We start from the raw sequence: 15,562 nt of genomic DNA on the forward strand, positions 1-15,562 counted from the left end.
TGAATAAAACTACCAAACCATGATCACATATTACTACAACATAGTGTCAGAAAAACCCCACCATACTGTTAGTGAATAAATCACACTATATATAGACCAATATTACTACCATATAGTGACCTTATAGAGGTAGTTGCCAGTTATACACAAGATATCTGCAAACCATATAAGTGATTACAGTATAGTTATATTGAGTGACTATTGTGGCAAATTTTTACGTTTTTAAAATTTTTATACTTCTTTTTTTTTGGTAGGTTCCGCTGGAGCGTTTGGACTACGTCGTAGATTCATTGGACTACTCCGATGATCTACTTTTAAAAAAAATAAAAAAAAATGGTGAAAGAGGGTTGCACGGGGGAGTTTAGATTTCAATAAAAGTTTTTCTTGTCTGTTTTTTTAAATACTTTATTATGTCCTTAGTAATGGCTGCTGTCTGATTGAGAGCGTCCATTACTAAGAAGGGGCTTAGTGTTAGCCAGTAAGAAGGCTATCACTAACCCCTATTATTACCCCAGTTCTCACTGCCGCGAGGGGAGTACGATCCAGTACCCGACCATCTGAAGCGACGGTAAGGCAGCAGGGCGGTCACAGGCTGTTTTTACCAGGCTGGGAAGGGATAAAAAACGTGGCCCTTCCCACCCTTGGGATGCTCGGCTGCAGCTGCTTTATTGTATCTGGCTGGTTGTGAAAAATAGCGGGAACCCCACGTCTTTTAAAAAAATAAATAGAAAAAAAATTACGTGAGATCCCCTCTATTTTTCATAACCAGCCAGATACAATAAAGGAGCAGCAGCCTAGCATCACCAGGGTGGAAAGGGTTTTTGGCCATTCCGAGCCTGATAGTACCAGCCTGCAGCCATGCCAGTACCCGCCCTTCTCTTCAGACAGTCGGGTGCTGGATCGTACCCAGCTCTTCCCGGTACTCCTGGTGTCGGTGGGTACCGGGTTAATAATAGGGGTTAGTGCTAGCCTTATTACTGGCTAACACTAAGCCCCTTCTTAGTAATGGACGCTCTCAATCAGACAGCAGCCATTACTAAGGCGGTAATGAAGTATTAAAAAACAGAGACATAAAGAAATGTATTTTATTGAAATGACAACTCGTAAAGAAAAAAAGCTTACATCAGCGAAGTAGTCCAACGAATCTACGACGTAGTCCAAATGGTCCAGCGGAACCTGCAAAACAAAAATTAGCAGTATGAAAAATAAAAATAAAGCTGGCTGCCCCCACAGACGTACAAACATATGAATAAATAGCTACCTTCGGAAACATATTAAAATAATAAGAAAAATTAGGCCCATAAAATAAAACATATCAAATAAAAAAAAAATAATTAGAACACCTTTCTTTTAAAGAGAACCTTTCACCTCCCCATACATGTGCAGCTGAGTGCAGCAGGTAATGGGGAGGGCCGCACAAACTCTGGGGCACTTTACATTTTTTTCCTAGCCTCCTTCGCTATTTAGATATCGGTGCTGTAATATTTGGCGCCCGATATTTAAATAACCCCATGAACTGTCAATGGGGAGGTAATTGGCAAGGGGGCGTGTGACATCGCTGTGACACTGTCCAATCAGCTACGGTCAGCGTTACAGCAAGAGCTGGAGAGAGAGCGTGTGCGCGCAGCTCCGCCACCACTAAGGAACACAAGAGGAGAAGAAGAGTTTGAATTCTTCTTCTTCTGTTCCATGGCATCGGAGCTGTGCGTGCACACACGCTCTCACTCTTTAGCTCTCAGCAGACAAGGATGACAAGACTGATCTCTCACCTGAGATCACAGTCTTGTACTTGCCTGCCGAGAGCTGAAGAGTGAGAGCGTGAGCGCGCACATGATCTCCTCTCTCCAGCTCTTGCTGTTGACATTGTCCGTAGTGGATTGTGTCACAGCGATGTTCCAATTACCGCCCCATTTGCAGTTCATGGGGTTATTTAAATATCGGGCGTCAAGTATTACAGCACCGATATCTAAGTAAAGAAAGAGGGTAGGAAAAAAAATTTCAAGTGCCCCAGAGTTTGTGCAGCCCTCCCCATTACACGCTGCACTCAAATGCAAATCTGTGGGCAGGTGAAAGATTCTCTTTAAAGTGTAACAACTTTTTTAAAAACTTTTGACATGTCAGAAGTTTTGATCAGTGGGGTCCGAACACTGAGACTCCCCACTAGTCGCTAAAACTAAGCAGCAGAAGTGCTCGGGTGAGCGGTGTGCCGCTTCAATTCTGTTTGGCTTTCCTTGGAGCAGTGTACGGGCTCAATAGAAAGTCTAGGAGTCCGTACATCGCTCACTCGGCTGAAAGTCGATCATAAATGAAGCGGCACAGCGCTCACCCGAGCACTTCTGCTGCTTCGTTTTAGCGATTGGTGGGGGCCTCAGTGCTCGGTCCCCCACCGATGAAACTTCGGACATGTCAGTATGATATATAAAGATATCTATTAATGCGATTGGTGCAAGTTTTAATTACTTTTTATTGAAAATGATTTGCACTTTTTGAGATACAGCTGCTTTGTATTCTGTATACAGAGCAGCTGTATATAGCGCTGAGACCTGAATCCATTAGGTCGCCTATTACTGATCACATCTAAGTTATGAACTTAGATGTGATCGGTAACAGCTCGATCCTGCAGGACTCGCTGACACTGAATCAGTCAGTCCCGCTGACCTGACGGATACAGGATACAGCGCTATATACATTATATTATATATTTATTTTAATTAGCGGGGGCAGGTTTATGGGGAAGGATTAGGGCCTGTTCACATCAGCGTTGGCTTTCCGTTCCGGGGTTCTGTGGGAGGTTTCCGACGGGTGAACCCCGCAACGGAAAGTCAAACTGAAACCACAGCTTCCGTTTCAGTCACTCATTGAAATCAATGGTGACGGAAACATTGCTAATGGTTTCCGTTCGTCACCATTCCGGCAGGTTTCCGTTTTTGTGACGGAATCAATAGCGCAGTTGACTGCGCTAATGGTGACGGAAACGGAAGCTGTGGTTTCAGTTTGACTTTCCGTTGCGGGGTTACCTCCAACGGAACCCCAGAACGGAAAGCCAACGCTGATGTGAACAGGCCCTAAGGCTTCTTTCACACTAGCATTAATATACGTTTACCTCTCTTCCGTCAGAGGAAGAGAGGATCAATATGTTAAACGGAAAGCAACGGTTCCATTAGAATTACCATTGCTTTAAATGGTAATTCTAATGTATCAGTCGCTTTCCGTTTGTCTCCGTACGCTAAGTTTCCGTTTTTTTTAAAGGAAACAAAAGTGCAGTCTGCAGAACTTTTATTTCCATTCAAAAGAACGAAAACCTAGCGAACGGAGACAAACGGAAAGCAACTGATACAAAAGAATTACCATTGAAAGCAATGGTAATTCTAATGGAACCGTTGCTTTCCGTTTAACGTATTGATCCTCTCCCTCTGACGGAAGAGAGGTAAACGTATATTAATGCTAGATACAAGATATTAATATTAATAAAAAATAAAAAAAATAAAAAAAAAAACCAGCAGGGATTTGAACCAGCAACCTTCATGTGTAAGGCAGCCAAGCTAACCACTACTCTATAGAAGCTGTCATAGTCAATGCCTGTGAAACTGTAGTAGTTGAGGGTTTACTATTAGTCTCTCCTCTCTCTGCTGCGTGTGGGTGGTGACTGGTCAGAGACTCACAGTCAGACTGGCTGCCGCAGCTGCTGCATGCAGTGTGCACTGTGAGTGACTGTGAGACTCACCAGTCACAGCTCTGATTGTAGCTTTCCCACGCTAATTGAGCACAGGAAAGCTACAAAGCCAGGAGTATACTGCAAGAGGGGGGGGGGGCGTTTTACTGACAGCAGAGTGCTCTATAGGGGGGAATTATCCCCCCACCATAGAGCCCTGACTAGTTACTATACTGAAAGGTTAGGGGGGTCTGAGCATCTGACTGACTGCTCTAAAGGGGGGCAGAATCCCCCCCTATAGAGCTATCTGCAGTTAGACGCTCAGACCCTCCCCCACCTACACTAATCCTTCCATTATAGTGATGTGAGGGCTCTATGGGGTGGATTATTCTAGCCCCATAGAGCCCTCTGCTGTCGGTAAAATGCCCAGACCCCCCCTTGCAGTATACTCACGTCACGGGTCCCGGTCCCAGCAAGGCAGGAACTTACCTCGTGCTGCTCGTGCTCCTCCTGCAGACTTGCTCCTCTCTGGCTGCATGTGCTGTGTGCAGCGTCAGAGAGGAGGAGGAGTGTTACAGACGTTCGGCACGTCTGCTATGTGCGTCTGCATGGCCCCTCCCCCCGGTCCAGTCCGTCCCGGGCTGAAAATGCCGCTCCCCCCCTTTGGGTAGGTGGTGCCGCCTGAGGCCGTCGGCTCACCTGGCCTCATGGTAGATGTGGCACTGCATATAGCTCAGAGGGCATTAGAACATCATCTATTCAGACACAGTGCCTATAGCTATGAATTACAATCTTTCATACTTGAGGCACTTACTTTTCTTATGACACACAATTTTTTTAAATGCGATGGTTCATTTTATTTACAACTGAAAGGAGTATCAATGGGAGCCAAGTTCTCCCCCTCCGTGGCAAATCTTGTGATGGCCTGGTGGGAAGAATTGTTCATCTTTTCTAGTGCTAATCCCTTTGGCAGATTCATCAATTGGTATTCAAGATACATTGATGACCTGCTATTTATATGGGAGGGTAATATATCAGACATCCCTAACTTTATACACTATCTGAATGACAACCAATTTAACTTAAAATTCACCCATTTGGTCCAAAAAAACACTATTCAGTTCTTAGATCTAGAACTCACAGGCCAATCAGGAGAAATAATTAACACTAAAACCTATCGCAAACCCATCTCAGGAAACACCATCCTGCATGCAACAAGCAGTCATCCCAAACAGACCATATCATCAATCCCTGTGGGTGAGATGTACCGGCAAAAATAAATTGTAGTAACGATAGCAATTACCAAGTGGAACAACAACAAATAGAAAGGAGACTACAAAAAAGAGGGTACCCAGAGTGGACCCTAAAAAGAGCATCCTCTATTGTAGAGAATAAACCTAGAAATCTACTCCTTGAACCAAAATGCAATAAAAATATCATCCGAAATATACCCACCCTGGTGTTACAGTACAGTACTCAGTTCAATGCCATTAAGAAAATTGTCCAAAGAAATTTAGTTATCCTTATGGATGACGACATCTTGTCAGATATTCTGAAGGAAGGCTGTCAAGTAGTACCCAGAAAAGCTCCCTCTTTAGGTGATGTTCTTTCTCCCTCTGTTCTTCCGCTAAATACTTTAAAACCTACTTGGCTTCATTATGCGGGTTTCTTTAGATGCGGCTCACATCCCTGTAACGTTTGCTCATATGCTAGACCAACAAAAACTTTCAAAGACTCAGATAATGTAACTAACTTTACAATCCAAAATCATATCAACTGCAATAGTGGAGCAGTAATTTACATTATAGAGTGCAACACATGCAATCTCATGTACATAGGATGTACCAGCCGTAAATTTAAAGTGAGAATATTGGAACATCTGGTTATATTAAAAATCCAAACATTGCAAACATTTCCAATGTTGCAAGACATTTTATAACCCAACATAATAGATCCACTACAAGCTTTCAATGTTATGCCATAGAGAAAGTAAAAATACCAACTAGAGGGGGGAACATAAAACACAAAATCTTATCACGAGAAGCCTACTGGATATTCACTCTAAAAACGAGGATCCCCGATGGATTAAACTTCAGAAAAGAACTTATGTTCCATTTCTAATGAATAAAAATAATATAGACCCAGTAACACAAATTTAGGAACTTTAAAACATTGGTCAACAAAGTAATATTACAACGCTATCTAAACGACCATATGCGTTTGTCGGGATATATTATTCTTCATAATGTGTATCATTTCCTAATCGTGAGTAATGAACAAAAATAATGAACAAAAATAATATAGAATAATTAATACCAAACTAGAAATATCAAAAGCTTGGCTGTAACTATAGCAATACTGTAACTATAGTGCCATCTGATTGGCTTCATGTATTTGTCGGGTCATACTATTCTGTACGATGTACTTTATTTCCACCTGTCATAGTATCCATGAGTAAGAAAATAATACTGATATCTGTCCCAAATACTTAATTATAGTAATCTTTTCAGTTCAGAACTTATTTTAAATTGTTTGAAATATTGTATTTTTTAGCCTATTATACATATTTTTAATTTCTCGATGTGAGCATAAAAGAGGTTTATATCCGTCAGCCTTACAAATTAAATATTATTTCATTAAGCTACAACTAGAACATTTGGTATTTCCATCATTTTTGGACATGTTCAGTGTCAATAACATGATAAACATGATAACTACTATAGAATAACAACATAACACTTCACCGGCGTTTCAGTTCAGCACCATTCTGCTGGACAGCTCCATTACGATACATAGCTTCCATTCATAAATTGCTCAAGCCAGTTGTGCGCCCTCTTGTGTTTAAAAACCAATATGCTGGACAGCATCACTTTGCTGAACCAACAGCATTACTTTGCTGAACTAGTTTCAGCTACTAGTTTTAATTACCACCTGTAGGTAACCGGATATAAACCTCCTCCTGATAGTTTGTCATTTAACAAAAAGCCATGAGGAAGGACGTGGTGTGCGTCTGAAACGCGTAGGCACCTATCTATCTATCTATCTATCTATCTTTCTATCTATCTATCTACCTCTATGCATTACACTCGGGACTGATCTTGTTTTAAATACCCAAAATAAAATTTTAACTAATTGCGCTGGATCCTCTATTCTTTCGTTTTCTCTGTCTTCAACACCGTGAGCCGTCACGGAGATCCAGGCGCAGAGCGCAGAAAACCTGCATCAAAGGTGAGCTGGAGGATCCCTCCCACAGTTTCTGTTTATATTGTTGGATACTCCTTACAATTTCTCAATTGCCCGGACTCCATTACCTGAAGTATATTCTGAAGATGGCCCCTACTAGACTTACTAATATTTTGTATAAACGGAGATTGTTTCCCACTCAAAATATTTCTCCACTGTCCTGACAAAAAATATATTCTCAAGTCAGGTACTGCCAGTCCACCCTCTTCTCCTCTATCCATCAAGTATTTTAACTTCATCCTGGGTTTCCTTCCTCTCCAAATTAGCTCCCTCATTAACCCCTTCCCTCTTTGGCCACTTTTGACCTTCCTGACAGAGCCTCATTTTTCAAATCTGACATATTTCACTTTATGTGGTAATAACGTCGGAATGCTTTCACCTATCCAAGCGATTCTGAGATTATTTTCTCGTGACACTTTGGACTTTACGTTACTGGCAAAATTTGCTCGATATATTCAGTATTTAATTGTGTAAAATACCAAAATGTAGCGAAAAATTGCAAAAATTAGCATTTTTCTCAATTTAAATGTATCTGCTTGTAAGACAGGCAGTTATAACACCCAAAATTGTTCCTAATTAACATCCCCCATATGTCTACTTTAGATCATCGTTTTTTGAACATCCTTTTATTTTTCTAGGACGTTACAAGGGTTTGAACTTTAGCAGCAATTTCTCACATTTTCAGGAAAATTTCAAAAGGCTATTTTTACAGGGGCCAGTTAAAGAGGCTCTCTCACCAGATTATCAAATCTATCTCCTATTACATGTGATGGGCGCTGCAATGTAGATAACAGTAACCTTTTTTTTAATTTTTTTTAAACGATAATTTTTGCCCAAGTTATGAGCAATTTTATATTTATGCAAATGAGCTTTTCAATGGACAACTGGGCGTGTTTTCTCGTATTTCCAACTGGGCGTGTATTGTGTTTTTACCAACTGTGCGTGTATTGTGTTTTTACCAACTGGGCATTGTGAATAGACGTGTATGACGCTGACAAATCAGCATCATACACTACTCATCGTTCCCACTCAGCTTCGTTCACTGCAGAAATACAGCGTGACGTCACCCACAGATCCTTCAACCTTGTCGTCGGACAAAGAAGATACATCGGCACAGAAATTATTGGAAGTAGGCCGTGAAAATTAAAATCTACATTTTTTCAAAGAAAATGTAGGTTTCCACAAGGACTAAAGGAGAAAAAGCACTGCAAAATTTGTAAAGCAATTTCTCCCGAATAAAACAATACCCCACATGTGGTAATAATTGGCTGTTTGGACACACGGCAGGGCTTAGAAGGGATGGAGCGCCATTTGGCTTTTGGAGTTCACATTTAGCAGGAATGGTTTGCGGAGGCCATGTGTTAGGGATCTGCCAGGTACTTCATCTAGCTATACTCCTGGGATTAATCAATCCACACCTGAGGCCAGACCTGCTCGACTGACACCATCTCCCACCAACCAGGGTGGCAGGCTCAGGAGTGGGAGAGCCTATCGCGGCCTGGTCTCTCGGAGTTAGCTCCGCCCCCTGCCCTTTATTACCTGCCCTGTGCTCTCCCTCAGTGCTTGTAATTCTTTTGGATTCCTGGCCTCTGCTGCTTGCTCCAGCCTGCTTCTGCCGTGCTTCTGCCTTGCTGCAGTTCTGCTTGACCTGCTTGCTTGCCCTGGCTTGCTTCTGTCTCTGTGCCTGCTCGGGTGTACTCACTTCGTCCTGGTCCTGACTGTTCGTTCGCCGCCCCGTTTCCTCGTGGCGTTCCGTGGCTACTGCCCCTTCCCTTGCGTGTTCCCTGTTTGTCTTCCTGTGCACTTAGCCAGCGTAGGGACCGCCGCCCAGTTGTACCTCGTCGCCTAGGGCGGGTCGTTGCAAGTAGGCAGGGACAGGGCGGTGGGTAGATTAGGGCTCACTTTCCCTTCACCTCCTTCCTGCCATTACATAATTACAAGCCCTTACCTAGTCTACCATTTCTCCTACGCTGACGCTATCATGGACCCCCTTGAGACCCTGACCCAGCAGATGCGGGGCCTCTCCCTACAGGTCCAGGCCCTGGCCCAAAGGGTCAATCAGGGTGACGCTGCTTTAGTAGTACCCCTCACCTCACCTCTAGAACCCGACCTCAAGTTACCTGACCGGTTTTCAGGGGACCGTAAGACGTTTCTCTCCTTCCGGGAGAGTTGCAGACTGTATTTCCGCCTAAAGCCCCACTCCTCAGGTTTCCGAGAACCAGCGGGTGGGTATCATCATATCCCGACTCCAGGAAGGGCCCCAAGAGTGGGCCTTCTCCTTGGCTCCTGACGCCCCTGAACTTTCCTCTGTTGATCGTTTTTTCTCTGCCCTCGGACTCATTTACGACGAGACTGACAGGACTGCTTTAGCCGAGAGTCAGCTGGTGACCTTACGTCAGGGTAGGAGACCGGTTGAGGAATACTGTTCTGATTTTAGGAAGTGGTGCGTAGCTTCTCAGTGGAACGATCCGGCCCTAAGGTGCCAGTTTAGGTTAGGATTATCTGACGCCCTGAAGGATCTGCTGGTTAGCTACCCCTCGCCTGACTCCCTTGACCAGGTTATGGCCCTAGCAGTACGACTTGACCGACGTCTCAGGGAACGTCAGCTTGAACGCTTCAGTGTGCTCCCCTCTGACTTTTCTGTGATTCCCCCCGAGGTCCCGTCTCCTCGCCCCTCCACGGAGGACTCGGAGGTACCTATGCAACTCGGGGCCTCCATGTCCCCTCGACAACGTAGAGAGTTTCGCAGAATGAATGGTCTCTGCTTCTACTGTGGGGACGACAAGCATCTACTGAACACCTGCCCCAGGCGCAAGAATAAGAAGCCGGAAAACTTCCGCGCCTAAGTGATCATCGGGGAGGTCACTTGGGCGCACAGGTATTTCCCGTTAATGTGAAACGCAATAAAATTTTGCTTCCCTTTCAGGTCTCGTTTGCTGGCCGGTCTGCCACGGGCAGTGCTTTCGTGGATTCTGGCTCATCTGCTAATATCATGTCTATGGATTTTGCTATGTCTCTAAAGATGCCTTGTATTGATTTACCTTATCCTATCCCTGTAGTAGGAATCGACTCAACACCCCTTGCTAATGGTTATTTTACTCAGCATACTCCTGTTTTTGAACTCCTGGTTGGCTCCATGCATTTGGAGCAGTGCTCTGTACTGGTGATGCAGGGATTATCGTCTGATCTGGTATTAGGTCTTCCCTGGTTGCAGTTGCATAATCCCACATTTGATTGGAATACTGGGGATCTCACCAAATGGGGTAATGAATGTCTTATGTCATGTCTTTCTGTTAACACTATTTCTCCCCGGGAGGAGGTAAACACGCTTCCTGAGTTTGTTCAGGACTTCGCCGATGTGTTTTCTAAGGAGGCCTCCGAGGTGTTGCCCCCCCATAGAGATTACGATTGCGCTATCGATTTGGTGCCTGGTGCCAAGCTTCCTAAGGGTAGGATATTTAATCTTTCATGTCCTGAACGTGAAGCGATGAGGGTGTATATCCAAGAATGCCTGGCCAAGGGTTTCATTCGCCCCTCGACTTCTCCTGTAGGTGCTGGCTTCTTCTTCGTGGGGAAGAAGGATGGTGGTCTTAGGCCGTGCATTGATTATCGTAACCTGAATAAGGTCACCGTAAGGAACCAGTACCCACTTCCTTTGATTCCGGATCTTTTTAATCAGGTTCAGGGAGCCCAATGGTTTTCTAAGTTCGATCTACGGGGGGCATATAACCTTATCCGCATCAAAGAGGGGGATGAGTGGAAAACTGCGTTCAACACACCCGAGGGTCATTTCGAATACCTGGTCATGCCCTTTGGGTTGTGTAATGCCCCTGCTGTCTTCCAGAATTTTATTAATGAAATCCTGAGAGAGTACCTGGGTAATTTTCTTGTTGTGTACCTTGATGACATACTGGTGTTTTCCAAGGACTGGTCCTCCCACGTGGAGCATGTCAGGAAGGTGCTCCAGGTCCTTCGGGAGAATAAGCTGTTTGCTAAGACTGAAAAATGTGTCTTTGGGGTACAGGAGATACCATTTTTAGGGCAAATCCTCACTCCTCATGAATTCCGCATGGACCCTGCCAAGGTTCAAGCTGTGGCGGAATGGGTCCAACCTGCCTCCCTTAAGGCGTTACAGTGTTTTTTAGGGTTCGCCAACTATTACAGGAGATTTATTGCCAACTTCTCGGTCGTCGCTAAGCCTCTTACGGACCTTACCCGCAAGGGTGCCGATGTCCTCCATTGGCCCCCTGAGGCCGTCCAGGCCTTTGAGACTCTCAAGAAGTGCTTTATCTCGGCCCCCGTGCTGATTCAGCCCAACCAAGAGGAGCCATTTATTGTGGAGGTTGACGCTTCCGAGGTGGGAGTAGGGGCCGTCTTGTCCCAGGGTACCAGCTCCCTCACCCATCTCCGCCCCTGTGCTTACTTCTCTAGGAAGTTTTCGCCCACGGAGAGTAACTATGATATTGGTAACCGCGAACTTCTAGCCATTAAATGGGCTTTTGAGGAGTGGCGGCACTTCCTGGAGGGGGCCAGACACCAGGAAACGGTCCTTACGGATCACAAGAATCTGGTTTTCCTAGAATCGGCCCGGAGGCTTAATCCTAGACAAGCTCGGTGGGCACTATTCTTTACCAGATTTAATTTCTTGGTTACCTATAGGGCTGGGTCTAAGAATATTAAGGCTGACGCTCTGTCACGTAGTTTCATGGCCAATCCTCCTTCCGAGAAGGATCCCGCTTGTATTTTACCCCCTGGTATAATCGTCTCTGCCACGGATTCTGATTTAGCTTCTGATATCGCGGCTGATCAGGGTGCAGCTCCCGGGAACGCCCCTGGGGACAAACTGTTTGTTCCCCTGCAATACCGGCTGAGGGTACTCAGGGAAAACCATGACTCCGCTCTATCTGGTCATCCTGGCATCTTGGGCACCAAACACCTCATTACCAGAAACTATTGGTGGCCTGGGTTGCCTAAAGATGTTAGGGCTTACGTCGCCGCTTGTGAGGTTTGCGCTAAGTCCAAAACCCCTAGGTCCCGACCTGCGGGCCTACTACGTTCCTTGCCCATTCCCCAGAGACCTTGGACCCATATCTCCATGGATTTTATCACCGATTTGCCTCCATCTCAGGGCAAGTCGGTGGTGTGGGTGGTAGTCGACCGCTTCAGCAAGATGTGCCACTTTGTGCCCCTTAAGAAGCTACCTAACGCCAAGACGTTAGCTTCTTTGTTTGTGAAACACATCCTGCGTCTCCATGGGGCCCCAGTCAATATCGTTTCTGACAGAGGGGTACAATTTGTTTCCTTATTTTGGAGAGCTTTTTGTAAAAAGTTGGAGATTGATCTGTCCTTCTCCTCCGCCTTCCATCCCGAAACTAATGGCCAAACGGAAAGGACCAACCAATCCCTGGAACAATATTTAAGGTGTTTCATCTCTGACTGTCAATTCGATTGGGTCTCATTCCTTCCCCTTGCTGAATTTTCCCTGAATAACCGGGTCAGTAACTCGTCAGGTGTCTCCCCGTTTTTCTGTAATTTCGGGTTTAACCCAAGGTTCTCCTCCGTCTCCCCTGGTTGTTCCAATAATCCTGAGGTAGAGGAGGTTCATCGGGAACTGTGCACTGTCTGGGCCCAGGTTCAGAAGAACCTAGAGGCGTCCCAGAGCGCACAAAAGATTCAGGCGGATAGTAGACGTTCTGCTAACCCCCGGTTTGTCGTCGGGGATTTGGTCTGGTTGTCGTCCAGGAACTTGCGCCTTAAGGTCCCGTCCAGGAAGTTTGCTCCCCGATTTATTGGACCTTATAAGATCATTGAAGTCCTCAACCCTGTATCCTTCCGTCTGGAGCTCCCCCCATCCTTTCGCATACATGACGTCTTCCATGCCTCCCTCCTTAAACGCTGCTCCCCGTCCTGGTCCCCCTCGAGGATACCTCCTGTTCCCGTTCTCACCCCTGAGGGGGTGGAATTCGAGGTGGCCAAGATTATGGACAGTAGGATGGTCCAGGGCTCCCTCCAGTACCTGGTCCATTGGAGAGGATACGGGCCGGAGGAGAGGACTTGGGTACCTGCCCGTGATGTTCATGCTGGGGTATTGATCAGGAGGTTCCACCTCCTCTTCCCCACTAAACCGGGTCCCCTTAGTAAGGGTCCGGTGGCCCCTCATAAAAGGGGGAGTACTGTTAGGGATCTGCCAGGTACTTCATCTAGCTATACTCCTGGGATTAATCAATCCACACCTGAGGCCAGACCTGCTCGACTGACACCATCTCCCACCAACCAGGGTGGCAGGCTCAGGAGTGGGAGAGCCTATCGCGGCCTGGTCTCTCGGAGTTAGCTCCGCCCCCTGCCCTTTATTACCTGCCCTGTGCTCTCCCTCAGTGCTTGTAATTCTTTTGGATTCCTGGCCTCTGCTGCTTGCTCCAGCCTGCTTCTGCCGTGCTTCTGCCTTGCTGCAGTTCTGCTTGACCTGCTTGCTTGCCCTGGCTTGCTTCTGTCTCTGTGCCTGCTCGGGTGTACTCACTTCGTCCTGGTCCTGACTGTTCGTTCGCCGCCCCGTTTCCTCGTGGCGTTCCGTGGCTACTGCCCCTTCCCTTGCGTGTTCCCTGTTTGTCTTCCTGTGCACTTAGCCAGCGTAGGGACCGCCGCCCAGTTGTACCTCGTCGCCTAGGGCGGGTCGTTGCAAGTAGGCAGGGACAGGGCGGTGGGTAGATTAGGGCTCACTTTCCCTTCACCTCCTTCCTGCCATTACACCATGTCACATTTACAAAGCCCCTGTGGGGACAAAACAGTGGAAACCCCCCACAAGTGACCCCATTTTGGAAACTACACCCATTGAGGAAATTATCTAGGGGTATACTGAGCATTTTGACCACACAGTTTTTTTTGCAGAAATTATTGGAAGTATGCCCTGAAAAGAAAAATCTACATTTTTTTCAAAAAAAATGTAGGTTTAGCAAATATTTTCTAATTTCCACAAGGACTGAAGGAGAAGAAGCACCACAAAATTTGTAAGGCAATTTCTCCCGAGTAAAACAATACCCCACATGTGTAATAACCGGCTGTTTGGACACACGGCAGGGCTTAGAAGGGAATGAGCGCTATTTGGCTTTTGGAGATCACATTTAGCAGGAATGGTTTGCAGAGGCAATGTCACATTTGCAAAGCTCCTGAGGGGACAAAACAATGAAAACGCCCAAAAAGTGACTTAATTTAGGAAACTACACCTCTTGAGGAATTCATCTAGGGGTGTAGTAAGCATTTTGACCCCACAGATGTTTCATAGAATTTATTAGAATTGGGCAGTGAAAATAAAAACAATCCTTTTTCTTCAATAAGACGTAGCTTTAGCGCAACATTTTTTTCCCAACAAATAAAGGAATTTAAGAACACAACATTTGTAATGAAATTTCTCCCGAGTACGGCAATACCCCATATGTGGTCAGAAACTGCTGTTTGGGCACACGGCAGGGCTCAGAAGGGAAGGAGCGCCATTTGGAGTGCAAATGTTGCTGGATTGGTTTCTGGGCACCTGTGGGCCCAAAACAGTGGAAACCCCCCGGAAGTGACTCAATTTTAGAAATTACACCCCTCAATGCATTTACCTAGGGGTGTAGTAAGCATTTTAACCCTGCAGGTGTTTTGTTGAATTTAGTGTGCACTCGATGTTGCAGAGTGAAAATGGGATTTTTTCCATAGATATGCCAATATGTGGTGCCCAGCTTGTGCCACCATAACAAGACAGCTCTCTAATTATTATGCAGTGTTTCCCGGTTTTAGAAACCAGGCTCAGTAGTGAAAGCGTACCATGTAAAATTGAGGCCTAATTTGTCGATTTACAAAGTATTGGTTCACAACTGCAGAGGCTCAGATGTAGAATAATAAAAAGAAACCCCTGAGAAGTGACCCCATTTGGAAACGACACCCCTCAAGGCATTTATTAAGGGGTGTAGTGAGCATTTTCACCCCACAGGTCTTTTCCATAAATGATTGCACTGCGGATGGTGCAAATTAAAAATTTATATTTTTCCCTAGATATGCCATTTCAGTGACAAATATGTCATGCCCAGCTTATGCCACTGGAGACACACACCCCAAAAATTGTTAAAAGGGTTCTCCCGGGTATGAAGATGCCATATATGTGGAAGTAAACTGCTGTTTGGGCACATTGTAGGGTTCAGAGTGGAGGAAGCGCCATTTGGCTTTTTGAGAGCGGATTTTGCTTGGTAGTAGATTTGTTTGATTATTGCTGGTGTTTCCATTTATAATGTGGGGGTACATGTAAGCTGGGCAGAGTACATCAGTGGCATAGTCAGGTGGCATAATAATGGGGTAAAAAAACAATAAAATGATCCATAGATGTGTGTTACGCTGTAAAGCAATCCTTTCTGCACAGGCCGGTGTCGCACTGATATATGGCGTCCTTTCTTATCCCCCTTTTGGTCCACACTCCGCGCCTTTGCAGTTTGGGGAATTTTGCTGGGAAAGTGTTGTCCTGGTATAATACGGGCACCCTCGCTTCCAGCAGATATGTTTGGGCCCTGCCCTTCCTGGTTCCCTAATTTTAGGTCCTTGGTAAATCGTCTCTTCAAACAGAAGAAATGTTCCCCTCGGGCACAACTGCATATTTTTTCTTTCCTGACTTATTGGAGCCATAACTAATTTTATTTATTC

The sequence above is a fragment of the Rhinoderma darwinii genome, unplaced genomic scaffold (assembly GCF_050947455.1).
Source record: "Rhinoderma darwinii isolate aRhiDar2 unplaced genomic scaffold, aRhiDar2.hap1 Scaffold_126, whole genome shotgun sequence".
NCBI lineage: Eukaryota > Metazoa > Chordata > Amphibia > Anura > Rhinodermatidae > Rhinoderma > Rhinoderma darwinii.